At 37.0% G+C, this 27,974-nt stretch overlaps 1 protein-coding gene across 3 annotated transcripts in view; it reads left to right on the forward strand.

Annotated features, from left to right (window-relative positions):
• TJP2 (tight junction protein 2) overlaps window positions 1-27,974 on the forward strand; it is a 162,130-nt gene that overhangs the window by 31,365 nt on the left and 102,791 nt on the right. For all 3 annotated transcript variants that reach the window (XM_051961807.1, XM_051961809.1, XM_051961817.1), the window contains exon 2: window positions 8,130-8,249. The gene's annotated coding sequence lies outside the window, so the exon portion shown is untranslated. The remainder of the gene's footprint in view (window positions 1-8,129; window positions 8,250-27,974) is intronic.

Consider the following 27,974-nt stretch of genomic DNA (forward strand, 5'->3'; position numbering starts at 1 on the left):
CCTGCTATGCGTACCACAGCCTCCCCATGGGTCAAGACCAAGTCTCCCCGGAGGGGAGGGAGAGGAGGGGGCCTTATGTTGGTCATAATATCCTTCTAAGTCCCAATTGGCCGGAGCCCCCAGGGCTAGTTTACAAAGGTCTGGATATAATATGGGCCACCAGACCTCGTGTGTACTCCAAATAACATCACCTGCGCCATTACTGACTGTCCAAGTATAGTTCATGATGGTATATTGTGCCGTGGCAATTCGAACTACGTCCCAGGCCAGGAGGGGGATCAGCAGGGCGCAAACCGGAGTCATCTGTAAAAGAGCAGAGGAGAAACCTAACCTCAGGGGGGGTCCCTGGGTGAATTAAAGGGTTTTATTAGGCGTTCTGGGAGCCATCTAGCATTTTGAGCTTGGGAGTCATAAACACAAGCATGTCCTTTCCCCCATATAAGGACAGGGTCTGGACCATGCCATTGATTAGTGATAGGGTCTCTCCATTTCGCCTGTGCATATGTGTCAGCGGTGAAGGGATGCCAAAGGCGGTCTGCTGCAGATTTCCCCTCCGAGTCAAGGGTGAGGAAATTCAGGACGAAAACGGCATGATTCAACAATGTCTTGGAATTGCCAGAGCGGGTATAAAGCATCTGTGTACCAGATTGTAATTTAGAAATCGTTCTTTTTAGAGTTTGGTGGGCCCTTTCAACAATTCCCTGCCCCTGAGGATTGTAGGGGATACCTGTAACGTGTTTAATGCCTAGGTGGGCACAGAATTGTTTAAAGGAAGTGCTGATATATCCGGGGCCATTATCAGTTTTAATAACTTTGGGCCTTGGGATGACAGCGAAAGCCGATATAAGGTGGCAGATGACATTTTTAGAGGACTCTCCCGTCTGTAGGGAGGCGAAGATGAACCCGCTAAATGTGTCAATAGAGACATGGATGTACTTGAGATTACCAAAGGGAGAAAAATGAGTCACATCCATTTGCCACAATTCTCTGGGGATGAGACCACGGGGGTTGACTCCCAGATGGGGTTCTGGTAGGTGCACCAAGCAGCCAGGGCATTGCTTAACAATCTGTCTCGCTTGTTCTCTAGTTATGCCATATTGTAGGCGGAGAGTCTGTGCATTGAGATGGTGTAACTCATGGGCCTTAATGGCCGCAGCCACAGGAGGCACAGGGGTTATGGCTGCTGCGATAGTGGCATCCCTGGTCGCTTGATCAACAGCATCATTACCTTCAGCGAGAGGGCCTGGAAGGTCAGAATGAGCCCTGATATGACCGATAAAAAAGGGTTCTGTTCGATCAAGGATGAGCATTTGGATTTTTGAAAATAAAGGAGAGGTGTTGGTGGAGGGCTTGATATAAGGGACAGTTTCAAGTAAAGGGATAGAGTTGGCAATATAGGCACTATCAGTGTAAATATTTAGGGGACCCGTAAATCTTTCAAAAGCCCAAATGACCGCAGAGAGCTCTACCAATTGGGCTGAGGCATAGGGGGTTTGAAAGGACGTAAGTTTTCCATCTGCTTTAACCGCTGCAGAAATTGAATAAGCTTGTCTGAAGGGAAGTGATTGGAGATAGTTCCCATGAAGGAAACGGAAGCCGTTGCCCAGTCATCACTATTTTGTTGAAGCCATTGTATTTGTGTTGTTGTATATGGGCAGGAGATATGATCGGGCTCTTTCCCGAAGATCTTTATGGAGAGGATTCGTCCTTCTTTCATGAGGTCTGGAGTTAATTGGAGATAGGTGGGGAGAATTTTGTTGGGTGTAGCAGGGCCATGGACCCAGTATAGAGGACATTGTTGCCATAACAAGCCCGTGGGGGAAAGAGTGGTGGCAAATAAAAGGAGCCAGAGTGGGTCTTGTGGGTTGAAATAGCCAATTTTCTGATTGTCAATAGCCTTTTCTACCTTTTTTAGCGCGATTTTCCCTTCTTGTGTCAGATGTCTGAATGATGTAGGGTCAGAATCGCCTTTTAAAATGTCAAATAGGGGTTTTAGGTCTCCTGTGGTGAGTTTCAGGTAGGGTCGTAACCAGTTTATATCCCCCAACAATTTTTGGAAATCATTGAGTGTGCAAAGATTGTCAGTACGAATCTGAGCTTTTTGGGTGGTGACTCCGTTAGACTGTATGAAAAGAAAAAAATGAGGGGAGGTCAATTGAACTTTTTCAGGAGAAATATGGAGGCCCCTGGCTCCTAGGGCTGAAATTAAGTTCTGAGAAATAATGGACAACTCCTGCTCTGAGGGGCCAGCAAGGAGAATGTCATCCATGTAATGGATTATATACAAGTGAGGGTATTGAAGCCGGAAAGGGTCAATGGTTTGAGCCACATACTTTTGACAAAGGGTGGGGCTGTTGGTCATGCCCTGGGGAAGGACTTTCCATTGGAACCGCGGGGAGGGTCCTATGCAATTAGTGATAGGGATAGTGAAGGCAAAGCGTTTAGAATCCTCAGGGTGCAAAGGTATGGAAAAGAAACAATCTTTGAGGTCAATAACAATTTTATGGAAACCGGCAAGAATAGCTATGGGGGTGGGTAGCCCTGGTTGCAGGGGGCCCATAGGGATCATGGTTTTATTGACGGCCCTTAAGTTGTGGAGAAGCTTCCAGGTACCTGACCTCTTTTTAATAATAAAAATGGGTGTATTCCATGGGGAGGTGGAGGGTACAATGTGTCCCGCAGTAAGTTGTTCTTGAACTAGTTTTAAAGCAGCCTCAAGTTTTTCTTTAGGAAGAGGCCACTGGTCAACCCAGACGGGGCTGTCAGATTTCCACGAGATTTTGTCTGCCTGGAGGGCAGGGGGACCAGTGGCCCTTATGAAAAATGGTGCAGGAAGCCGAGGCCAGAGCGCCCAAGTTTGGGTTGTAAATGTAATGGCTGGGTGTTGCCTTGATTATATTTACCCAACCCTTGTTGAGGGAGAAAGCCTTGGGCAAGCATTTGCTTAGTGACGACAGAGTTAGGGCTGCACATGATAACCCCCATTTGTGAGAGTATATCTCTCCCCCAGAGATTAATTGGGAGGTTGGGGACTACAAAGGGACGGACTGTTCCTTTGTTGCCCTCTAGATCTTCCCAGTGCAGTAGCTGGGAAGACTGCATAACATTGGAGGTTTGGCCTATGCCTTGCAGATGAGTAAGCGACGGTTTCAGAGGCCAGGCCGAGGGCCAGTCGATGGTAGATATAACGGTTGAGTCGGCCCCTGAATCTAAAAGGCCTGAAAAAGAACGTCCCTGAATCTTAAGCGTCAGTGTGGGGTGCTCTTGAGATAGGGCTTGAGCCCAGTAAATATCTGAGGATCCAGGGGTAGACCTTCCTCTTTGGTCAGATAGTGCGGGAAAAGTGGTGTCAAGAGGGAGGGGCAAGGCTTGGGCTAAGCTCTGATTGGGTTGAATATCAATGGTGCTATTATTGGCAGCTGAAGCAATGATCTTAATTTTTCCTTCATAATCATTGTCGACCAGTGTGGGGTGTATGATTATCCCCTGAAGGGTGGAGGAGGCGCGGCCAATGATAAGAAAAAAGGAGTTAGGGGGTGGGAGGCCATAGATGCCCGTGGGGATGGGCTGAGGACCCTCCTCAGGTTTTAATATTGTGTGGGCGGTGGCACACAGGTCCACCCCTGCGCTCCCTGCAGTTGCCCGGTATAGTTGTGGGAGGGCAGGTTGGTCCCAGTGGCTGGCTGTGCAGATCCTTGAGGGGTCCGGGGTTGACCCCGCTTGCTGTTTCCCGAAGGAGGGGGAATAGGATTCCCGGCCACATCATGTGTGGATCGGCAAGTATTGCCCCAATGAAAGCCTTTCTTGCACTTGGGGCAAAGGGTGGTAGGGGCCGTGTGATGGGCAGGATTAGCGGCGAGGTTTGTTGGACATTGTTTAGCAAAGTGTCCTTCCATGCCACATTTGAAGCATGTTCTAGGAGCCCCGTTTTGAAACGTGGCGCCCATAGCCAAATGAATTGCCTGAGACATTTTCGTGGAGGCAGGGTCAATATCTCTACAGAGCTTAATCATATCATTTAAGGTTTTTTCCCTCCACTGACCGCGGAGTACGGCTCGGCAGGGTGCATTAGCATTCTCATAGGCTAATCTCTTAACAATCTGATCATTGGCTGCTTCCGCTCCCAATGTCCGTTCAGCAGTTTCAAGTAATCTACTAACAAATTCAGAAAAGTCTTCTTGGTTTCCCTGCAAGACTTTATTTAGGGGCGCGAAGGGTGACCCTGTTGTAGGGAGGGCCCTTCAAGCACCGGTAGTGGCAGCAGCCGTTTGTGCCAGAAGTCCTAAGGGCAGGTGCCGTTGTTTAAGTTCGGCAGCATATTTGCCTTGGCCCGCTATCTTATCAAATGTCCACGACCTTGTGGAAGCGGTTTTGAGGTTATTTTTTTGAGCCGTTTCGCATTTTTCAAAAAAGTCGGCTTTCCAGGAGAGGAACTGTCCTCTAGATAGGGCTGCCTGAACCACTCTTATCTATTCCCCGGGTAATAAATACCCTCCTTGTCCGATTGCTTCAAGAGCAGACAAGGTGAAAGGGGGATTAGGGCCATAAGCTTTCGCTGCTGAATGTAGATCTTTTATGCTCTTGAACTTTGTGTTTTTAAATTTACCACCTTCCCGTACGTCAATTTCAGCTTCACTATCATGATCACTACCTTCTGTTACTCCTTCTTCCCCTGAGGCTTCCGCCTCCCCTTCCTCCTCCCCTTCCTCCTCTGTCTCCTTTGATGTCATTAAAGTTTTCTGGCTTCTTAACACAGGGAAGGCAAGCTGTGCAGGGGCGGGGTTTTTAATTTTTGTGAGTGAGGGGGCGTTTCTCTTATTCTTCAAGGGTCTCACTGCTTTGGGTAATTGTCTCTGATACCCTGACACAGGGAGGGAGAGAGTTCTTTGTAAAGATTGTTGTAATGCCGAGAGTTCGTTCGTCATTTGTAAATATTGAGTTTGTAAGTCTAGAACTTCTCGGAGGTTTTTTACTTTTTCAGTTAAGTCTTGCTTAGCTGTAGTGAGGTCAATGCCTGGGGCAACAGGGGGATTAAGTATCTGGGCGGTAAGAAAGGGCAAGCTGTGAGGAGATGGAATATACCCTGCGGCCTCACTTTCTAATTCAGCAACGTCTGAGGCGCTAAGGGCATCCTGAGTTTCACTTTCTTTTTTCACAGGGAGTTTAGGTTCGGAGGCGGGAATACGGGGTATGTGAGATTGCTTTCTACGGGGGGAGTCCCTTCTTTGGGAAGTGGGGGGTAGATAGACTTGATGGAAGGGATCTCAATGATCCCTGATGGGGACTGGACTGAAGGGATCTCAATGATCCCTGACGGGGAATTTTTACTCCTCTTTCTAGTTCCCATGAATGCGGCAGATGCTTACTCACCTTTCAGTTGCAGGGCTCTCCGTGGAGCGGTCAGTTGCGGGGCTCTCTGTGGGGCGGTCTCATAGCGGGTCCGGACGAAATTCTTTTTAATCTGCCGGGCAAATGTCCAGCCTCGGGGCCCCACGTTTGGGCGCCAAATGACCCGTCCAGCAGGTCATCAAAGTGTGGGTCCTGAGGCGGACATTTGCCTGTAAGGCTAAGCCTGAAAAGGAATGGGGTTAGAAATGAGGAGGGAGACGAGCTGAGGTGGAGCAAAGTCTCTCTTTATTGAATGAAGAGGGTCTAGTTTTATATGATTTCTGGGTGGGGGGTTGCAATGTAAAGAATGTCAGATTATAGGTGTGGCTGACATCCTGGGGCATACTCGTTATCTAGTTCCTGGGCGGGTAGGGCCAATTTCCTGGGACACACATAATCTTGTCTCAGGAATTTAATCACATTAGCTCTTTGTTTCCAAGGACATGGTCTCTGGCATTCAGTGATGCTTGATGAAAAGTCTAGGAAATTTTTCTTTGTAGAGAAGGGTACTTTTTAATTGGGGGGAAAATGGAAATTGTATAGAAATCTCAGAGGAAACTCTAGAATGGTTTAAAATGTTGTATTTTATTGCTTCTTTAAAAAAATGAACATATGTTTTTGTATGTCTATTCTGTATACTTACCACATAGTAATTAATTTTTTTCATATGGACAGCTCTCTAGATATCTTGGATAACAAATGTGACTATTGATGTAGTAGTCTATATATTATCCACTTTTATCTTACAGAGACAGCTGGGCCAGTAATACTTAGTTGGAGCTTCCATTGGGAATTAGAGCAAGAAAACATCCGTGCAAGAATGTTGAGAGTTGCATTGTTAGCTCCGCTACTGCTCTGGAGAAATCTTATTAAAGATGAACTAGAAAATTTCTGTAGAGTAGACTGCAGCATGGAGAATTCTTGAGAGAATATAATCTCTAAAATTCTGGTGGTATAGGAATGACCTTTAAGATCTGTTCCATTGTATGTACATGATTCTAGTACTAGATTTCTGCTTCTTATTTGGTTTTTAATAACACTATTACCAATAACTCACACATAGATAGTGCTCTAAGATTTATACATTTACCTTTAACAGTTTATGGTATGCTGAGTTGTTGTTTTGGTGAGCTGTTATACCTTTTTTATGTCCCACAGTATATTTAGTCGGTAGGTTTCAAGAAATATTTCTTAATTTCTTTTTTAACAATTTATGAAGATCCCATATGCAGGTAGAATAATGTTAATGGCACCAGTGAGAAAATTGAAAAAACTAATCTCTCTACAAGATTTTGTTAATTTTTCAACCCTTGATATCTCTATGCCATATTTTCTCAGTTACAGATTATTTTTTAAAATGGCCAGCTCTCTTGTTCCTCACAAGTTAATCCCTATTTTTGTAGTTAAAGGAAATGACTTATTTTCTAAAGAATTACCTGCTCTCTAGAGGCCTTCAGGCAAAAATGGTTTATTTTTGAAATTATTGACCTCTACTATCTAATTAAGTTCTTTCCCTTTTTTGGAACAAATAAAGCAGTAGTGAAAGAAATATTGAAAACTGAAACTTTATCCAGGACTAAAATTAGATCCAAGAGGGATGAAATACTCAAGACTGATTTAATTTGAAGAACAAGAATAATTTTTTTTTTCATAATTACAACTTTTTATTGACAGAACCCATGCCTGGGTAATTTTTTACAACATTATCCCTTGCACTCACTTCTGTTCCGGAACAAGAATAATTTCAAAGAAAAACATTCTGTTTTGAGTAAATACATTTTCATGTCAAGATCAAAAGTTTAATCAAATTCATATAGTTTTGTTAGACCTTTGTTTTTGAAAGGAATAATAAAAATTATTTGTGTTGAATTGTTAATCCTGTTGACCTCTTTGTGGTCGTCCAGATGGTTTTGTTTTAGTCTATGCCTAAATTTCCTGATGCTTCCTGAAACAGGAAAACATGTACCAAGCCTGTAAAAATAAAAACACTTATCATTTTTAACATTCCATTATTCAGGGAATATTGACATAAATATCACAGGATTTCTTTGTCCAATAACTCAAAAAGAGTGTCTAATACTAACTAGAAATAACACAATTTTTTATCCTTATATAGTTTTTATTTGGCATTGCAAAAGGTTAAAATGATCCAGTCTCCATCCAGAAATAAACTTACCATTTTTGGTTTTTGAAATATATACAGAATTAACTATTTTTTTAAAAATAGGATTTGGGTACCTTATGTTACATCTATTAATGTTTTGGGGAGGGAGAAAACCACATTGACTATGTACTGATAAATTATATTAGAGGTAAACTAGTAAACTTAACACAAATTAATCCTAAGAGGATAAATTACTTTAAATAATGGTTTTCTTTGCTTTTCATTTCTCATTCTGGTTGCTAACATGGTCTGCTGTTAACTTCGTATCAACAATTTATTTCTTAGGAATTCCCTGTTGATTGTAGCTACATGTTTGTTCAATTTTTTTCCCTTTTTTCTAAGATGAAATACATTTGCTTCCTAAAATGCAGCCCATCATCCTATCTCATAGTCAGTCATATCAAAAATTCAGAGCTGGAAAGAATCTTGGAGACTCAGATGTAAATACTATAGTGGGAATTTATCATTTAATATTAATATTAAATTCATTTTCCTCATAAACTTCCAAGATTTCTACATAAATAGTTTTTCTTTCATCATGTAATTGGCCAAATTTGATGTCTTTTTTTTCAGGGAGAAGAATACAACTTTGCTATCATCTCCTTGTGAGTGGGACTGGCAACCCAGTTGCACCTCTAGGAACATATACTCTACAAGACATCATAGACTTGTGCCAACTGACAGATTGCCTAGCCAGGTACTGGTTAACTTGTGTCTTTTTAAAAGTGTTATTGAAATCTTCTGTTTTGACATCACAAATCTTTTCCACCCTAACCTTAGCCAAATAAAACAAATGAGAAATGATTAAGCAAAACCAATTGACAGTCACAATAGACAGTGTTTACAAACATTGCACAGTTTTAGCCTCATCGCCCTTTGTGATGGATGATGATTTCTCATCTCTTATTAGAGCCACAGTTGATCATTATAATTACTCAGATTCATTTCTTCAAATGTACCATCTAAGCTTAATTCATTTGCTATCCATCATTAAGAAAAACAAATTGTAAATTTTCTATGTTATGGTAAATTTCTTTTCTTTTTTTTTTTTTTTAATAACTTTTTATTGATAGAACTCATGCCAGGGTAATTTTTTACAACATTATCCCTTGCATTCACTTCTGTTCCGATTTTTCCCCTCCCTTCTTCTACCCCCTCCCCCAGATGGCAAGCAATTATGGTAAATTTCTAATACCCTTTTAATTTTGGAGAGAAAATAGTTGAGCAAAGTGCAGTAAAATTTTAATTGATAAGATCTCATTCATTAAAAGAAAGAAAGAAAGTTTCTGCTTTCAGACAGGCTCTAAACTGACAGAAGAACAGTTTTTCATAGTTAGACAATCAGTTATTTGTTAAGTGTTCTGTGGTTGTCACTTTCTAAATTCTTCCCGATTTTTAGTGCTCTAACAACAGTATCTTGTACCTGCTTTATATGTACTTTGAATGTGTTTAGCTAGATATCTGTGATATTCTTTTTTCCCCATAGTAGAAAGTAAGCCATTAGAGTGTTTTTCATCTCTATTCTGAACACCTAGCACTGTGTCTAGCATATGTAATAAATTATTACTAAATGCTTTTTGGATGTAATTTAGCTGAATACTTTTATTACAACATACAGTATATCTTTAGCTGACGGGATTGTAGAGAAAGATATTTTGATGCTTGGAATTGAAAGTAATTTTGCTATCCAGCTACCTTCATTGCTAACATTATAGTTAGAATTAAGATTAGGCATTTGATTGAATATGTAACACTATCATCCTGGCTTTTATGGATTAATTTTGCTTACGCTTTTAAAAATTGTTAGCAATCAACATCTATATTATTGGCTCATGTCATATAGGAATGAAATGAAGTTTACAAAGTAGTAATTCAAGATATTCAACTGATTTTTGGATTATCTACTTGATTCTTTGGCCTCAGAAACATGCTAAGTTACATGGCTAGCTAGAATGAGGGTAGATTTTTCTCTTTTTTCTCCTCCATGCTTTTTTTTTTTTTTTTTTTTTAAATAAACCAGATCTCTTTCAGTTCTTAGTTCCTTTCTGTGAATCTAGATTTGCAGATATACCTGGAAACTGCTTCACAACTGAACTGTGGCCAACACATCAATTTAATATTTCCTAAGTATCTACTCCACATGAATTGAGATAAAACATAGTCCTTAGTAGTACAATATACTAAGGGGATAACACAAATATTGCTAATGCAAATTATTATATGACAAATGCACCTGAGACATACAGGGGAGGGAATGTTAATGAAGTCTAAAGGAGAGAAGTTATAACTTAAAGACAACTGAATAAGACTTAATGGAGAAAGTATACCTATTAGGAACATCCCATTCAGTTGGACTACTCTAGTTCTTGAGAGGGAGTGTTCTCTGTTTTCCCTCTGAATCATTTTAGTCATGTTATTTAGCCAGATGACCCTTTAACCCCAAACAATGTAGAAGAACCAAAGTACCTATACATATACAGTTTTGGCTACCATTTTTGGTAGGTTGAGTTATACAGACCTTGACTAAAGTCAAATTAGAAGTCACCATGGATAGGAAAGTATGATTAGTGGGAAAAGTAAAAGTTTAGAAATTAATCAGCTAATCACCAAGCATTATTTACATATTTACTAATATGCCAGGCATTTTTTTTAAGCATGGAAAATAGAAAAACAGTCCCTGCTCCCATTGAGTTTACATAAAGGAGGCAACAGGTAGAAAATTAGTAACATATCAGATAGATACTTAGAAGAATGAAGTTGACCTTAAAGGGAAGGGCTTAATTAAGACATCAAGGTTCTAGTCTCTTTCTAATATTGACTTTTCTGTTTGAGTAAGATATCATTCACTGATTTATATGATTTTAAAGCTAGAAATGACCTTGTTTAAATTTTCTACTCTGAAAAATAAGCTACTTAGTAACTATGCAAAACTGGAAAGTACATCAGTGAGTTATATAAAAGACTTTGAAATTAATTATAGAATTGTGCTTTGTTGATGATAAAACATACACACACACCAGTGTAGATTGTGCCACAGCCTTCTCCACTGACTAGTCTTAAGTGTTGTTTGCCTTCCTGATCTTTAATAAAAGTATATTCATTAGGTATTATTTTAGCCCATGAGTTGTTTGACAGCCTTGCTTTAATCCATGTGGGTAAAATTGTCAGTACTGGAACAAACCAAAATGAAAATCAGAACCTAAAACCATAAATTTTAGGAACTGAGTATTTTTTTGAGTTTGCTAACAGGGGTATCCCACTTGCAGAGGCAGAGACTGACTAATAGGAGGAGTAAATAGAAAATAAAAATGTTATTATTCTATATACTTTAATGTAGAGCATATTTTATATTGTATTTATATTATTTCTCTGTAATAATGAGTAGGATAATATCGTTGTAAGTGCTAAGAGAAACTAGAAATCCAGGAATTATGTAGCAAATAAAAACCTCCTGATCTTAATGAAAGATATATCTGTTTACCTTGGGAAGATTGGTTTGGCATTGCAAGGTTCTCGTTTGTCATTAAATGTTTTAGGAGTTTTTGAATTTAGCTTTATTGGGTTTCACAAAATTTAAGAGTTGGAAGGGACCTAGTCCAACTTATGAATAAAAAGAATTAGCTTTTTGCTTCATGAGTTCTAAGGAGGGGAACTCTATGATGTCTCAAGAAAGCCCATTCTACTTCTGGCCAACTTCTAATTATTAGGAAGTTATTTCTGAAATTGCAACTTCCATTTATTGCTCCTGGTTCTGTCCTTTGGGACCAAACAGAAAATAGTATAAGCTTTCTTACATATGACAGCTCTTTAAGTGCTTGAAGATAGCTACAGAGTCAGTAACCTAAGTTCAGTCTAAACATGCCCAGTTATTATAACCCTTCATCATATTTTATAGATTCAAGACCCTCTACCACAATAGTTGTTTTCCTCTAGGCTCTCTACCTTATCAGTGCCCTAGGAAGATGCTAATTTTTTTTCATTTATCATTAATAATGAATAATGGCAGATATTTATGTTGCACTTTAAGGTTTTCTAAAGGCTTTTTATGTATTCTTATTTAATACCCACAAACACCTTTGTGAGGTGGGTGCTATTATTAGCCCCATTTTATGGGTGAGGAAACTTGGGCTGAAAGAAGTAAAGTGAAAGGATTTGAATTCAGGTCAGCATTAACTCCATTTCTGGAGCTTTATCCAGTATTCTACATTGTCTTCCTCTTAAGAAAAGGGATTTTATCTAAATTTCTGTAATACTTATTTATGACAGGCAGAGAGACCATAGGTTCTTGAAAGCTTTGTCAATAGAACATAAGCCCTGGAATCTTATGATAAGAAAAGTTGAACTGATTATATGATGTGAGCAAGAGACAAGAAGGAAAGAAGCATGCAGAGAACTCCATTGTTATCGTACAATGTTGAGGAAAAAACAGGAAGTCCTCCAGCACTTATGTAGACTTGCCATAGTGAACTGTTGGGAGAACATAGATTAAGAATTGCTTAGAATGGGTAATCATGAATGGATTACAATTCAGGGAGCTCCTGAATTGATTAGATCACAAATCTATTTGAATATTGGAAGGAAGTTTCCAGTGAGGAAATTCCTTGTAAGGTCATCTGCCTTGCAATTTGGTGTCTGAGTAGATTATTGAAAAGTTACTTGAATTGCCCATGATTACAGAGTCAGTCTGTATCAAAAATCTCCAAAATACATATTAAAAATCCTCCCTTGGTTCATTAAGGTAAAAAAAAAAAATGAAATGAAATTCAGAACATCAGCATCACATTCTGTTCATCAGGAATAAGCTTTAAGATTACTTATGACTAGGATAACCAAATTTGACCATTAACCTAAAAAGTGGATTTTTTTATTTTGTTCTTCATGCCATAATGCTGGAAATATTGTATTTAAGTCTGATCAGGGAGTCTCTAGGATTTAGATTTCCTTCTTTAAACACTGGAGGATGCTATGTTTTTGAGCAGGTTTTGAGAGGTATAAACTATTGCCCATCATTTATATGTAAAAGTAAATAATATTGTAAGGACAAAAATTGGGAATCAGAGAGACTTGCTTAGGCATCTATTGCAATAAAGTGAAATGAGTAGAACCAGTAACAGCAATATTGACGATGATCAATTGTGAATGACTTAGTTATTTTCAGTAATACAATGATCTAAGACAATTTCAAATGATAGGAAAAATGCTATCTATCTCCAGAGAAAGAACTGATAGTATCTGAATGCTGATCAAAGCATCCTATTTTTTACTCTATTTTTTGATAATGAGCTTTTAAAAATTTTGGTTTGTTTCGGCTGGGGAAAGGACATATCCAGGAATGAAGGTAATGGAAAAACAAAATATAGCATCAAATTAAAAAAAAAAAAGGCCTGGATGAATTAAAGAGGTAAAACTCTATAGTATTTTTGGGAAATGATTATGGAGGTGGAGCAAGAGGAGAGAAGGAGATAGAAAAATCAAGTGACTCTAAAGCTTTGTACCTAGGTGATTCAGATGATGAGTTTCGTTTTGGACCTAGTTTGTGCCTCATTTTCATCATTTAGGCTGCTATAGGGAGGATACATACTCTTAGAGTGGGGTGGAAGAGAGTTAGGGAGAAATTATTGGATTAACAGGAAACCAGGCTAAAATCAGCTTCAGGAATTCACAGAGGCAACTGATTCAGTCATCTAGGCAGAGGTTCCATCCTGGGCAGAGATACGAGTGTGTCCTTGGATTGGGAAGGGAGTTTGAGGCAAGTCAGCCAACTTATAGTTTTTCTTACTTTGGGACTCACCCCTTCCTTCCTAAACTTTTCTCATGCAATATGTGCCTGAACAACATATCCAGATAATATTAAAATGCAACACGCACACACACACACACACACACACACACCCATACCCACCACCACCAAAAAATTTTAATTACTGTACTCCTGATTTGATTTCATACAGTAACGCTTTTGTACCTGGATCAACTTGTTTTGAATCTTGATTAACATTCCAGTTGGCAGTCATTATTCTTTTTGCTGCACTACTATAATAATATATACAGTGAGACTGAACTTACTCTACCAGTCCACCTACATACTATCTGGTTGAGTTCTCAAAAAAAACCCTTTTGGAGTCTAAGGACATCTGGGAAGTCAAGGGCATTTTTTTAAATGCCATCAGGCTCCAATTGCCTGCCTTCAATTAGGTTTACAAAAGAATATTTATTGCAAATATATAGAAAGAACTGAAGAACTCATTTCCTTTAAACTGTTGCTTCAAATTCTAAGAAAAGTGAGTTCACACTTAAAGGATATGCATTAAACATTAAGTCTCATTAAGTTCATTCAAAGATTCACCTAAAATCATGAAAAATAGACACAACAGACAAAAGTCACAATGAGATCATACCCTCATGGGGCACATGATGCTCTTATCCACTATTGAGTGCTCTCAGTGGGGAGGCTTGTTTCCTCACCTAGGGCCTGCAGCAAGTCCTTGCTTAATTTGAACACAGCCAGACAGAAAAGATGAAACTACAGCCCTTTATAAGTTTTCTCAATTCTAGCTCCCCCTCTTTTTTTTTCATGTGGTGAAGTGAGAATACATGCACATCTTCCAAATTGTGGAGCAAGGCCCCTTCTATTACATGTGATCTTATGTTTGTGGAAGCAAGTTTACCATGCTTGTTCTGAGAATGGGGTTCCATTGTCTAGACTTTATTACACTATTATCTATATTACTGGTTTAGCATTTATCATACACGGCCATCCTACTTAAATATGTTCTTCAACGTCAGGGACTATTTGCCATTTTATCTTTATATCTCTTGTGTCTGGCATGTAGCAGGTACTTTGTAAATGCTTGTTGGATTTGATAGTTATATTGTTAATTGTCTCAGATTACATAAATGGATGCTACTTGGGAGGCAGCTAGATGGAGAAATGTACAGAGCATTGGTCCTAGAATCAGGAAAATCTGATGAGTTTGAAATCAACTTTAGATGCTTAAAAGCTGTAGGAACAGGGGCAAGTCAATTAACTGTTTTTTGCCTCAGTTTCCTCACCTGTAAATAAAAGCACATGCATCCTAGGTTTGTTGTGAGAATCAAATGAGTTAATAATTGTCAAGTAGTTAAACACAGTCCTTGCCACACAGTAGGTGCTATATATGTTAGTTATTACCATTAATATAACTTCTGATTATTCCAGTTACTGTTTTCTCTTTCCTTCTAGTATTTTGTGTTATTTATTTGTGCATGTCTAATCAGGGAAGAGGGAAACCAGGAAAGAAGAGGGTGGAATTCATAAAGGGATGATTTGAACTTTTTGAACAAGAACCTAGTTCTGGCTCCATTATAAATCTCACTTGTTTCTGATCACTACCAGAAAATTCCTTATCACCACACACCAGTTCCTCAGGCATTCACTACACCATCATATGTTGGTTTGAAAATAGGGAACATTTGACTTGTTTTTATATAACTCACCAGGGAGGACACATTTGAACATATTCCAAGGAATGGACCCTCATTGGCAAATCTTCCCATACATAAGTGTGATATGATTGCATGAATAAATAATGTTTTTCAAATAATGATTTTTTTTCCTTCTGAAGAGTTTCAGACAAGGAGTTTTGGACATAGAATCCCATTAATCTACCATCATTGACTCCTCCCTCTCTGATTGTCACACAATTGCCATTCTTGTTGATTTTTAACTCTACAACGTTTCTCTAATCATTCACCGTCTTCAAATTCATACTCACTCACTTAGGCTTTCCTTTCTTCGAATACAGAGAAGCTCCTGAATTTGGTTTTCCTGTTTCAGATCTCTCTCACCTCTCTAGGCCACCTCCAAATGAAATTCCTAATATATAGGCCTAACTATGTTAATCTCCTATTCTGCATTCTTTAATATCTTCTAGTACTAAGTCTAAGATCAAATACAAACTCCTCAGTTTATCATTCAAATGATAAGTCACAACCTGTCTCCAGACTGCCTTTTCAGACTGATTACACATGTTTCATATGTTTCTCTCTCTTTGATTTATTTAATATTTTTCCCCAGTTATATTTAAAACAATTTTTTTACATTTGTTTTTAAAATTTTTGGAATTCTAGGTTCTCTTCCTTATCTCTACTCACAATTAATAAACTAATGTGAAGTTATGCAGAACATTTCCATAAAAGTCATGTTGTGAAAAACACAGATTTCCCACCCTAAAGATAATTTTAAAAACCCTCAAGAAAAATAAAATTTTAAAAAAGAGAGAGAATACCTCAATGTATATTTAGACCCAATCAGTTCCTTCAGAGTAGTCGTTGGTCATTGGACTGCTGAGAATAAAGTTGTTTACAGCTGGTCATCCCAGAACATTGTTATTACTTTGAATATATAATGCATTTCACTTTGCTTGAGTTCATGGAGGATTTTTCAGATTGTTGTTGTTTTTGAGCATCCTGATCATCATTTCTCATAGAACAATAATGTTCCATCATAAACACATATCATAGTTTATTGATCCATTCCCCAATTGATGATCATCCCCACAATCTCCAATTTTTTTGCCCTGAGAAGAGAGCCACTATGAATATTTTTTGTACAGATAGGTCATTTTCTTTTTTAAAAAAATCTCTTTGGGTATTCGTGCCTAGTACTGGTGCTGTTAGATCAAAGGATATTTTCATGTATTCTTTAATCCAACCACACTGGCTTTATTGCTGCTTCTCTTACATGATACTCGATCTCCCATTTCTGTGTTTTATATAGGTTGTCCCTTATGATTGAAATGCACTCTCTTCTTATCCTGGTTTCCTTCAAAGTTTAGTCCTCACCCTTATCTCCTCTATGAAGCCTTTTCTTATTTTACCTCATCAACTACTAGTGCCTTCTCCCAGAATTACCCTGCATTTATTTTGTATAAGCTTAAATATGCATGGGTTGTCTCTACTATAGAATGTAAAGTCTTTGGAGGCAAAATCTTTGGCTCATTTTGTCATTTTATACCAATACCTTACTCATACTACAATCTAAATCAATACTCATTGATTGATTTGTAGCCTAATTGGTTTTTAGCATAACATCCTATAAATTTCTGTTTACGTGTAGTAGAAGATTAGTTTTTTTTTTTTTTTCTACATGAAATTAGAGAAAGGTGTGGCACAGAGAGCACTAGCATTAATGAATGGGAGTTAAAGGGGTCAAATTTTAACTCAGTATAAGGAAACAATTTTTTTAAACAATTAGAACTGTCACAATGTTAATTGTTGTTAATAGATATTCAAGAAAAGGGTGAATCATTCATTTAGTGGGAAAAACAGAAGGAATTTGTATTTCAGAATAGGGTTGGACCAAGTGACTCCTTTGGGACTTTGGGTACTTGTTGCTCATTAACTAAACTATTCATTCCATTTGCAACTGCATTTATAATTCCCACTCTTGGACTATTTATAATTCATTTATATCTACATCTTTGCCTACATATACATATGTCTATATCTGTATGTGTTGTATGTAATCATAAACAGTATGTACTATATGTATATGTGTTCACTATTGACTATATTATATCCCCATGTTACAAGTTAATATCCTTAGTGTCCAAACTAAGCACATTTTTTGAACAAAAAAAATGCTTAAATATTGTAATTATATTAAAATGAAGGATATGGAGCTTTGAAAAAAATAGGATAAGGATAAGCACTAGATATGTGATTTTTGTTAATAAACAAGTTACCCATGTTAAGAGAGTCCTTCTACCAAAGCATGTTGGTAAATTATCCCTTACTTATACTATTAAAAAGTTTTCCAGAGCACCAAAATGTTACATGACTTTCCAAAGATCTATTGTACTGTCAAGGAAGATACTTGAATTCAAATCTTCCTGATTCCTGGGCTCTGAGGCAGATTCTCTATCCATTATGTCAAGCTGCCTCTTCTAATTGACTTGTCCAGGATCACAGTAAATGTCTGAGGTATTATTTAAAGGTTTTCCTGCTTTCAAGTTCAGTGTTCTATTCAGTATGGTACCTATTCCTTCAGTAGTAAGGAGTAAGGATGGTGAATAATCACTATAGCATATGTTCATATCTTTTAACTGTAGCATATGAAACATGACAGGAAAATGACTTGGAAAATAATGTTCTAGATTAATGTGTTAATGAGTAATTATAATTTTTCTTGTTTAAATAGAAACAATCTCAAGAATTTGAAAAGTCATTTCATATTGCCAGCAAGAAAATTGATTAATTAAGAATTTCTCTATGTCAAATTAATCATAAAGAAATATTTTTTCAAGGCAGCATTTTGCTATGTGTTAAGGATACAAAAACATATGAAATAGTTCTTACATTTAAGAATCTTACATTTTATCCAGGATAATATGTAAATGTAATACATAAAATATATATATAAGTGCATTAGCATATAGGGAAGGGGATCAGAAAAGGCCTAATGTAGAAGGCAGTCCTTGGACATAACTGTTATAGAAAGGGAGAGGCAGAAATGATGAGATTCCAGGCAGGAGTACATAAAAGCATGGAGATGGGAGATGAAATGTGTGTGAGGAACAATAAGAAGTACAATTTAGCTAGACTAGAGACTGTGTGAAAGGAAATAATTTATAGGTTGGAAACCTAGGTTAGAGTCTGGTAGTTTAGGGCTTTAAAAAATGTGAGAGAAGAATTTGTGTTTGAATCTAAAGGTGATAGGATGAACCAAGCAAAAAGTACATAAAGTAAAGCTCATATTAGACTAGAACCAGAATGCAAACATCTTAAATGCCCATCTTTAAAGAGTTTATGTTTTACTTAGTAGTAAATGAGGAGTAACTGAAGATTTTTTTTAATCAAGGGAGTTGTGGTCAAATTTTTGGGAGGCTAGAGAAGGAAGGCAATCAGGGTCAAGTGACTTGCCCATAGGGAAAGGGTCACATAGCTAGTAAGTATCTGAGGTTAGATTTGAAGTCAGGTCCTCCTGACTGCAGAGAATGGTCCTCTATCCACTGTACCATTTAGTTGTCCATATGTATTCAGATTTTTAAATTAGACTTTACTTTGGTAGAGATATGAAGGATGGGTTAGAGAGGAGGGATTGGAAATAGGAAGAATAGTTAATGTTATGTTTGATTAATTCATGTTGGGAGGGGATCGGTTAGATAGTGACTGCAGAATTAAAAAGAAGGTAAGACTATAAAAATATTTCAGAGGTTGTAATGACAAGACAATGTAATTTTTGATGGTATGAGTGAACCAGAAGTATAAAATGACTTATGACTTTGAACCTGAGAGAAGTAACATCAATATAAAGATTATTTTTGATCATGAAATATCAAATAGTGAGATATAAAACAGGGAGATATGTGTTCACCAAACTTATCCATCACTGCCATGGAGAATGTGCTGGAATAATCCACATCAAAGATGGTGTATCTATAAGTGCTAAGATCCTCCACATGCTCCTATTTGTGGATGACATTGTGCTCATTGTATCAAGCCATATAACATTATATAGCCTTCTAAATTAGATCCATAATCACTCAAAAGAATTTTGAGAAACCAAGAATATGAAGTTGGATAGACAGCCTATATTACTGATACATCATTACCTATATCTTGGAAAGCCATTGCAAAAAGATAATGAAATAGGTCCAGAATTAAACAAGAAAAGATGCTTTTGGTTAATTGTACAATTTTTTCAATGATCCCAGACTTCTTCCTGAAATGAGAACTAATTTCTTTAATACTATTTTTTTTTGATTGATAATGTACAATGCTATACTATATTTTATGATAGATATTATACTATGTACTATATTATATTTTATGCATTTCTGAGTTTGTAAACTTTTTCTGTGACATCTGTGGCATCTGCAAAATTTCCATTTAATTTCTTATGCCAGTTGTACAATATATCAAAACCTCAATAGGATAGGTCATCATATGGAAGAAATAACTATATTTATGTAACTGTATTATAACAGCTAATCTAGAAGCAATGGAATCTTTTCTACATCAGGAATTTTTATCTTGAGGTCCATGAACTTTAGATAGATAGATAGATACAAGGATTATTTCAATATAATGGTTTCCTTTGTAATCATAAGTAATTTATTTTATGCTTTTAAGACCATTATATTCAGGAGGATTTATGAGACTGCCAAAGGCATTCATGACACAAAAAAAGATTAAGAACCACACTGTACATACTCTGATTTTTTTCAGTAATATAAATCAAATAGTAAGTGTGATAATTTTATTTGATTAACTGAAGTTGACCACATTGCTTTGTAATATGCCTAAATTTATTCAAAAGTGATTGATTTAGAGATCACTGGTGTAAAAGCATAATTTACTTTTTACAGCACTTCTCAAGTAGAAAAAAAAAATAATAATAATGATAATATATTCATTTCACAGTGGGAAACTTCCTTACCTAGACAGTGTTAATGATAGGCAGTTATTTGAGTCTGAGATAAAAAATTTCAAATTGTTAGGCCTCTTTATTGGTATTCAGAAGACTGAAAAAATATGCTCTGCCAAATGTCTTAGCCTTCATAACATTAATTTTGTCTTACTATGTTAGTATCATAGTGGTAGTACATAGGCTAACATGCTAGACTTAAAAGTTCCTAATACTGAAATAGCCATATTTCAGAATCTAATTTACTTGAAGATTGATTTCTTTTAGGCCTAGCCAAATTTCTTTTAGACAGGCCTGTGCTAATAAGAATAAATGAGAATGGGAACAGCTAAATGGTGCAGTGCATAGAGTAACACCCCTGACGTCAGGAGGACCTGAGTTCAAATTTGGCCTCAGACACTTAACACTTCCTAACCTGTGTGACCCTAGGCAAGTCACTTGACTCCACAACAACAACAAAATGACAGAACAGAATCTTTTCTGGGCTGGCTGATTTTATCTATGGGGCAAGGTCATGTTAGAATTTTTTTAATGAAGTTATTCCTTTTCTGGAACTGTTCTAGTTTCCCTGGAGGTCTTTTGTGTTTTATGTAGCTGTTCCCCAAAACTACCTCTGAACTATGCTTTCTCTTTCTGTCTCATACTCTCTCTGTCTCCTATACTCTATCTCTGTCTCTGATACTCTTTGTCTCTCTCTTTCCTTCTCTTTTCCTTTTAAGGAGATCCCTATAATAATATCAGTCTAATTTTAAAAATTCTCACCTTCCAAACAAAAAATAAACATCTTCTCACAATTGTTTTATTCTGAAAGGTTTAGTCTTTGTTGCTCAAGGTTCTAATGACTTTAGTTATTTTTAAAAGTCAGACTATATCATTTGATAGAAACTTGCAGAATTAGAGATTCAAAGACAATATATATATATACACATATACATACACACACAGGGTATATATTCGTATTTCATTATGATAGTTATGTAATTTATCTTATGCTTTTAAGACTATTATACTCAGGAAAATTTATGAGACTGATAAAAGGGATCCATGACACAAAAAAGGTTAAGAACCCCACTTTACTCAGTCTAATTCTTTTTCATTAATATAAGTAAAATAGTAAATGTGATTATTCCATCTTGATTAAATGAAGTTGACTACATTGCTTTATAATATGCCTAAATTTATCTAGAACTGAGCTAAGCCAATCTCATATTATGAAGGATAAAACAGGTACCTAGAGGTGAGGTGATTTGTGTTTTAAATAGTTTTATTCCTAAAGTGCTTGAGAATCCTTCAGTTTTTTTCTCTTAGGGAAAATTTCTTGCCCTCCAGCTAGATCAGTTAACATTTATTCTTTTGTCTAATAAATCTTTATACCAAATATAAAGGTCAGCTACAATCCATCTTCTGAAGAGATAATTCACATAAGAATTTCTGCCTATAAAAGTTTCACTTCTAATTAATTAACTAATTTTAATTTCTAATTCTCCAAACCTTTATTCTCCATTCAATGCTTACAAATACACTAAAAATAATAAATCCTGACTTGAAGTGCCTACAGCTTGTTTGTATATAGATATTTTCATATTGTATCCCCCATTAGATTGTAGTTCCTTAAGAGCAGAAATTGTTCTTTATCTTTGTATCCCTAGCATTTAGCACAGTTATGTAGTACGTAGTTGGTATTTCACAAATATTAGTTACCCTTTCCAAAATGTAATGAAAAAGAGTTCTTTTAAAAAGTCAGGATTGTTGAGGAGTTTCCTTTAGAAAATGCTATCTGATATTGTAGAAAAAATATTGGTTTTGGGAAAAAAAATCTGAGTTCAAATCTGGGGCTTTGCTACTTACTATTTGTTTGATGCTGGACAACTTAGTTCATGTCACAGGATTTCAATTTCCCCATCTATAAAATGACTGTAGTGAGCTAGATAATCACCATGATTCTTTATAGTTCTAAATCATATGTTCTATATATTGTGATATAAAATATAATGAAAGGATGATTATGTGAAAAACTTAATACACAAAATAACTGTATGCTAGAGAGAGAGAGAGAAAGAGAGATTGATTCTGTAGAAAGGTAGAAATATCTACCTGTAGGATTTTAGAAAGGCATCTGGTTGTTAGAGTGATATGGCACATCAGAAATTACAACCAAAATATCTGAATTAAGAAAGTCCAAGCTACTTTGAAATGACATTTGTTATAGTAAATTTCAATCTTGGGTGTGGACAATGTTACTTAAAGGGATATGAGAAGAGAAACTTTAGGAGAGGAGTTTGTCAGACTTGTTTTTCTTCCTAATCTGCCGAACTAGTTTGTATTGGTCAGTAAGTAAAGCAACTTCTCAGAGGAAGCCTCGCATCTATGTTTTGTCAAATGAGATAAATTGTAATTTTACCTTTTCCTGGAGAGGATAGGCTGAATTTTTGGCCTAAATTTGGATAAAGGGAGAGTTGGCAAGATGGGCCAGACACTTCTTTTTATAAAGTTATCTTAGATTTTAACTCAACATGTTACACCTAAAATAAGGGTTAGTCATAATTAATTGGTTGTTAGAGCCTGACAAATTCTCTAAAAGACTGATTGTAGTGATATCACAGTGATGATTAAGACTACTTTGATTGGTTTAAGATGTTATCAAATGCAGAATTAGTGTAAGAACCATCTATTCGTTCCACAACTTTCATCATCCATTGAGTGCAAAGCATTGGATTAGTCATCAGTGACCTACTTACAGCTTTTCAAATAACATTTCTAAAGGATGATAACTTTTTTGTGGAAATTTGTGTTGGTGAGAGGGAGAGGATGGAAGTTGACAAAACTCTATGGTGAAACCTAATGAGGGCACAAGAAATTATAGCTACTATTTTGGTACTTTCTGCTTTGTGAACTTCGAAGTTTAAATGTAATTATTTTCATATAATCTCAGTTATGACTACATAATTTTGAAAAACAGATGGTATTTTTGGAGTATAGGATAAGATATTTCTTTGAGGAGATAAATATTTTGACAAGATCTTTTTAGTCATAGCGTTTCAAAGATCTAATAGACATGGAGATAACATAATAAACAGTTTTCGTTTCTTTTCTCCATTTTCAATTAATTTTCTTCCTGAGGAAGGTGACTGCATCTTTTTCTGGAACAGACTTTGTAAATTTCCTTTCTTGCTTTTCTGTCTTTGACTTTGGCTTAATCCTTCTAGTTTAAAGCCAGAGTAATGACCTAGCTTGGGAACAGGCCAATCTCCCTGGTTATCTTCTCGATTTGCACTTTGCACTAGCCCTTCCCAAAGAAATGTGTTAGCTCTGAGGTCCTCCCCCTTCCACTCACTCCCCTCCTTCCTCCTCCCCACCCCCGACCCAACCAAAAAAATTGCGAAAAGGGGAGAAAGGAAAGAATCGGCAGTCATTTTATCTTCTTTCCTACTATCTTTCTCCCTTGATCCCTTCCCTCTTTATGAGAAATACATGTTACTCAATGGACTAGAACAGATTCCTGCTTTACTCACATCCGTGTGAAACATGTGATTCATTAGTCATTCTTCTCCCCTTTCTAGCAGACTGTAGAATGTTGACCGGGAATTTAGGACTCTGCCACTGGAATGTTTCTGAGTTAGTTGCCTTGTGGGTTCAGTGGGGTTAACACTTGTTAGAGGAGGGGCCTGAGATGGATCCCCGCGCACTTGGAAATCTCAGTTTTTTTTAGAGGGTGAGAGCTCACGAGTTGAGACCGCATGTGTATCCCTTGGTAGTGGTATTGCATGATATCCGGAATCCTAAAAGATCAGAAGCCTTGTATAAAGTGCTGAGATATCTTGTTAAGAGAGGAGTTGGGTTGCGAGGATTATCTCGCTCTTTCTCCCAGGAATTCAAGATGCCGGTGAAAGGAGAGCGGTTGTTTTCGTATAGGCGAGAGCTGTCAGCCTGGGTCTCTGTGAGTATCTTATTTTTGCTTGGGGGCCGGATCCAAGGTTAGGCGCCTATGTTCCCGAGGCTCAGGCTGAATGTTGAGGAGTACTTTTAGTTCTCTGGTCTCTATATAGCTGCTCCAAAGGTATCTGAGATTGGGAATGTTTGCTGAGGATCATGGAAAACTACCTCCAGCAAATCCCAGCTCCTCAATGCTGGAAAATTGTAGTTTTGCATCCCCAGAATCAACGCTTAATTTGAGGACTGCTGTTGCGACCCTTCATCCTAAGAATTGGTTTTCCCCATTTTCCAATGTTAGTTGTAGCTCAGAATAAAATTCAGCTTTGATCCACTCTACCCAAAGACTTAGAAAAACTGTACCTTGAATCATGACCTTCTAGGATAGTGGTCCATTAATATTGCTCCAGAGTACCCTCAGTTGTCAGTTTCCTTCCTTCCCTCCCTTCTTCCCTCTCTCCCTCCCATCCTCCCTTCCTTCCCTCCCTTGCATTCCTTCCCTTCCTCCTTCCTTTCTTCTCTCCTTTCTTGGTTTCTTTCTTGTAGTTTCGTAGTGAGCAATACGGGATCCCTACTATAGTTTTAACTTTCTTAAAATGTTCAGGAATTTGGGAGTGGTTAGCTTCAGGGTTTGGTAATGGAATTTGCAGTCCTTTGCTTCTATTTTCATTTCAGAACTTAGTTACTTTAGGCTGTTTGGCTTATGTGATATTGGTGAGTTTTTTGCAATGCTTTTTTTGCATTGGTCACCTCACAGTTGGACTTTGCAACTAACCCACTGCATTTGAGGTTGGTGAGATAGGGAAACTGAAAATCCAGGCAGAGATGTGAAGAGGAAAATAATTCTAAAACTATCTGACTACTGAAATAGATTCTGAACAAACAGGTTTTCTGACTTCTCCTTCTCCCTTCCAGCTTATCCTACTGATCTTCACACTACCAGATAATTTATCTTCCTCTTAGTCACAGAACTTTTCATATTACTTTTCAGTCCCCAGATCTTCCCTGTTCCTTTAGACGAAAGATTAAATATCAGTTTCCTCTTCTTCCCTTTAAAGTATATGAGGTCACCTATATTTTGGGAGCCCTTTGTTTAAAAATATTAGCTCCTACTTTTTTTTTTTTAACCAGATCGTTCTTGTATGGATTATTTGAGTTGCTCCACAATTTGGTATCACCCTCCTTTGCCAGCCCTATCTCGCATTATTGCTTTTTACTCTTCAGTGAAAATGAACTACTCTTTGTCCTTAAACATGTCCTGTACTGACTCCAATCTTCCTTTGCTTTGAAAGGTACCGTCTCCCTCATTTCTGTTGGATTTGCACTCATCTTTTAAAGTCCATCTCAAACACTGATATTAATCCTCCTTTTTCAATGAGTAAAATTCCTATCAGAACTTATTGGCGCTTTATTCTGGATTTCTTTTTTATGTGGTTTTTTTTTGTTTGTTTGTTTGTTTGTTTTTGACATTGCTTTCATTTCATTGAAGTAGCACAATGAATAGAGCTCTTATTCTGGAGCCAGGGAAACCTGAGTTCAAATTTGACCTCATTTTAGGCAAATCTCTTAATCTCTGCTTTAGTCTCCTCATCACTAAAATGCAGATAATAATAGCATCTACCTCCCAGGGTTGTTGTGAGGATCACATGAGATGATAATTATAAAATGCCTGGCACATAAAAAGTACTATGTAAATGTTAGCTGCTATTACACTTATTTCTTCATTTGCCTCTGTCAGCTTCCCAAGAACGATAACCTGTATAATAAAAAAAATAAAAAGAGAAATAGTGTTCAGTAAAACCAACACATCAACTATTTGACAAAGTAAGCATGCATCTATTGTGCCATCTCCCATCTTTGCAATAAAGAGAGGTATATTTTCTGAACTGTGTCAGAGTCTTGCTTACTCATCCTGACTACAGAGCATTCAATTTGGTTTTTTCTCTTTACAATGTTGTAGCCATTGGATATTTTATTTTTTCCAGTTCTGCTTTCACTTTGTGTGATTTAAAGTAACTTTCTCTATTTCTCTAAATTCTTAGTATGTTATTTTTTCCTTATGTTCATGTGACTTAATTTGTTTTTTCGTTACTTAATTGATAGATATTTACTTTGCTTCTGGTTTTTTGTTCCCACAAAAAAGTACTTCTTTGAATGTTGTGATGTATGTGGAACCCCTTTGGAATGCATATCTGATAGTAAAATTTATGGGTCAAAGGATATGGACCTTTTAATCATTTTTTAAAAGAATAATTCCAAAGTGCTTTCCATAATTATCTATAATATATAGACTATGCAATCTGCTCTCCAGTCTTATCATTTCTACCTTACAAATATCTCTCTAAATATCCCTTTGTTTCTACTTACATAGTCACCACTGTGGTGTGGGCCTCATCACCTCACTCCAGAACTGCTGAAAAGATCTTCTCCCTTTCATAAACCTCTCCCTTCTTCAATGCAATTTCCTATTAGCTGTCAAAGTGATTTGCCTATAGTGCAGGTCTGATCATGTTATCTTCCATTCAGTAAATTCCTGAACTCCCCTAGAAGCTTCAGGATCAAATATAAAATTCTATCTACCTTTCAAAACCCTTCACAACCTGGTCCCTTCCTTATATTAGGCTATGTTCTTACACTGTACTCCCCATTCCAAGCACTCACTACCTGTTGTTCCTCTCATACAGCATTCCATCTCCCACCTTTATTCTTCTGCATTGGCTGTTCTTTATCATGTCTAGAATGTTTTCCCTCCCACCTTTTTCCTCTCAATTTCCTTGGCTTCCTTAGCTCAAATTCTATCTCCTGCCGGACAAGTCATTTTAGAAGTTTAGTGTGTTTGTGTGTGTGTGTTACAGATAGAAGAGAGAAAAGACTATACCTTTCCTCAAGGATTTCATAGTCCAATAGTATATCTCAAATTAAAGCAAATTAATAAAGGAGATGGCTATTAGGAGGTGACATCAGAAGGTACCCCATGAGGTGGAAATAAGTAGGAAAGAAGTCCCAAAGTAATATAAACAGGGAAGAAATGGGGAAGATACTCTGAGCTCAATTTCCTTCTTTTAAATGGAGGTTTTAGAGTTCCTGGCCCTATCATCTGTTCACAGGTACAGAGGCTGATGATGAGAAGGCATACTATGGCTGATATAATCACGAGGGAGTTTGATTCCAGATCTAGAAAAATTCCCTCTACCTAAGGAAATCTAATCTAGTCTATAAATTTCTTACCTTAGTTTCTATCCCTAGTCAACAGATTAGGTTGGAAAGCAAATGAATGCATTTCTTGAAAGATGTCTTGGGCAGAATACCTAATAATTTGGGGGATCTTGACAGGATTTGCAAATGCAAGTTTTAGTTAGAACACTTGGAACATATATAGAAAGTATTGATAATTGTTACTGGCTCTTTCTTAGAGGGGAACAGGGGAAGGAAGTAAGAAGAAAAAGAGGTGGATTTTTATTCATTAAAAAAATTAATTAAAATTGGATTAATTGGATTTTACCTGATTGGAATTTACCTTCTTTCCTAGGGAAATATCAATATTGTTTCCTAAAAGTGGTACATTGTCAAATTCAGTGGTATAATCACTGTCCTTTAAAGCCAACATTGAGGACTAGATGGTGGCTATGCACTACAGGTGTGATGTAGCAAGTTTAGCTCTTCTGAAAAGCAGCAGGTTATGTTGGAGAGAACCTTGGATTTAAGAGTAAGAGTTATATTCTCGTTGTCCTTTCATAAAATATGTAAGCCTTAATGTCTTCATGTTAGTGTCGTCATGTCAAGTGGGGATGGTAATTCCTGCTCTTTCTATCTCTCAGGATATTTATGACCAACAATGTGTCAAACTTTCCTTAGCCTTTGAAAGGTTTATAAAATATTTTAAAACACCCCTGGGAGATACACATGCATATGCACATAAACACGAAAATACCAATTTATATACATATGTGTATGCATGTGTGTATATGCACATGCAATACACATTCAATGTATATTGTGTATGTCTAATATATATACATTTGACATGACATGACAATGACATACACATTTGACAGGAGAAAAAACTAGTGTGGTGAAATGACT

The sequence above is a fragment of the Antechinus flavipes genome, chromosome 1 (assembly GCF_016432865.1).
Source record: "Antechinus flavipes isolate AdamAnt ecotype Samford, QLD, Australia chromosome 1, AdamAnt_v2, whole genome shotgun sequence".
Taxonomy (NCBI): Eukaryota; Metazoa; Chordata; class Mammalia; order Dasyuromorphia; family Dasyuridae; genus Antechinus; species Antechinus flavipes.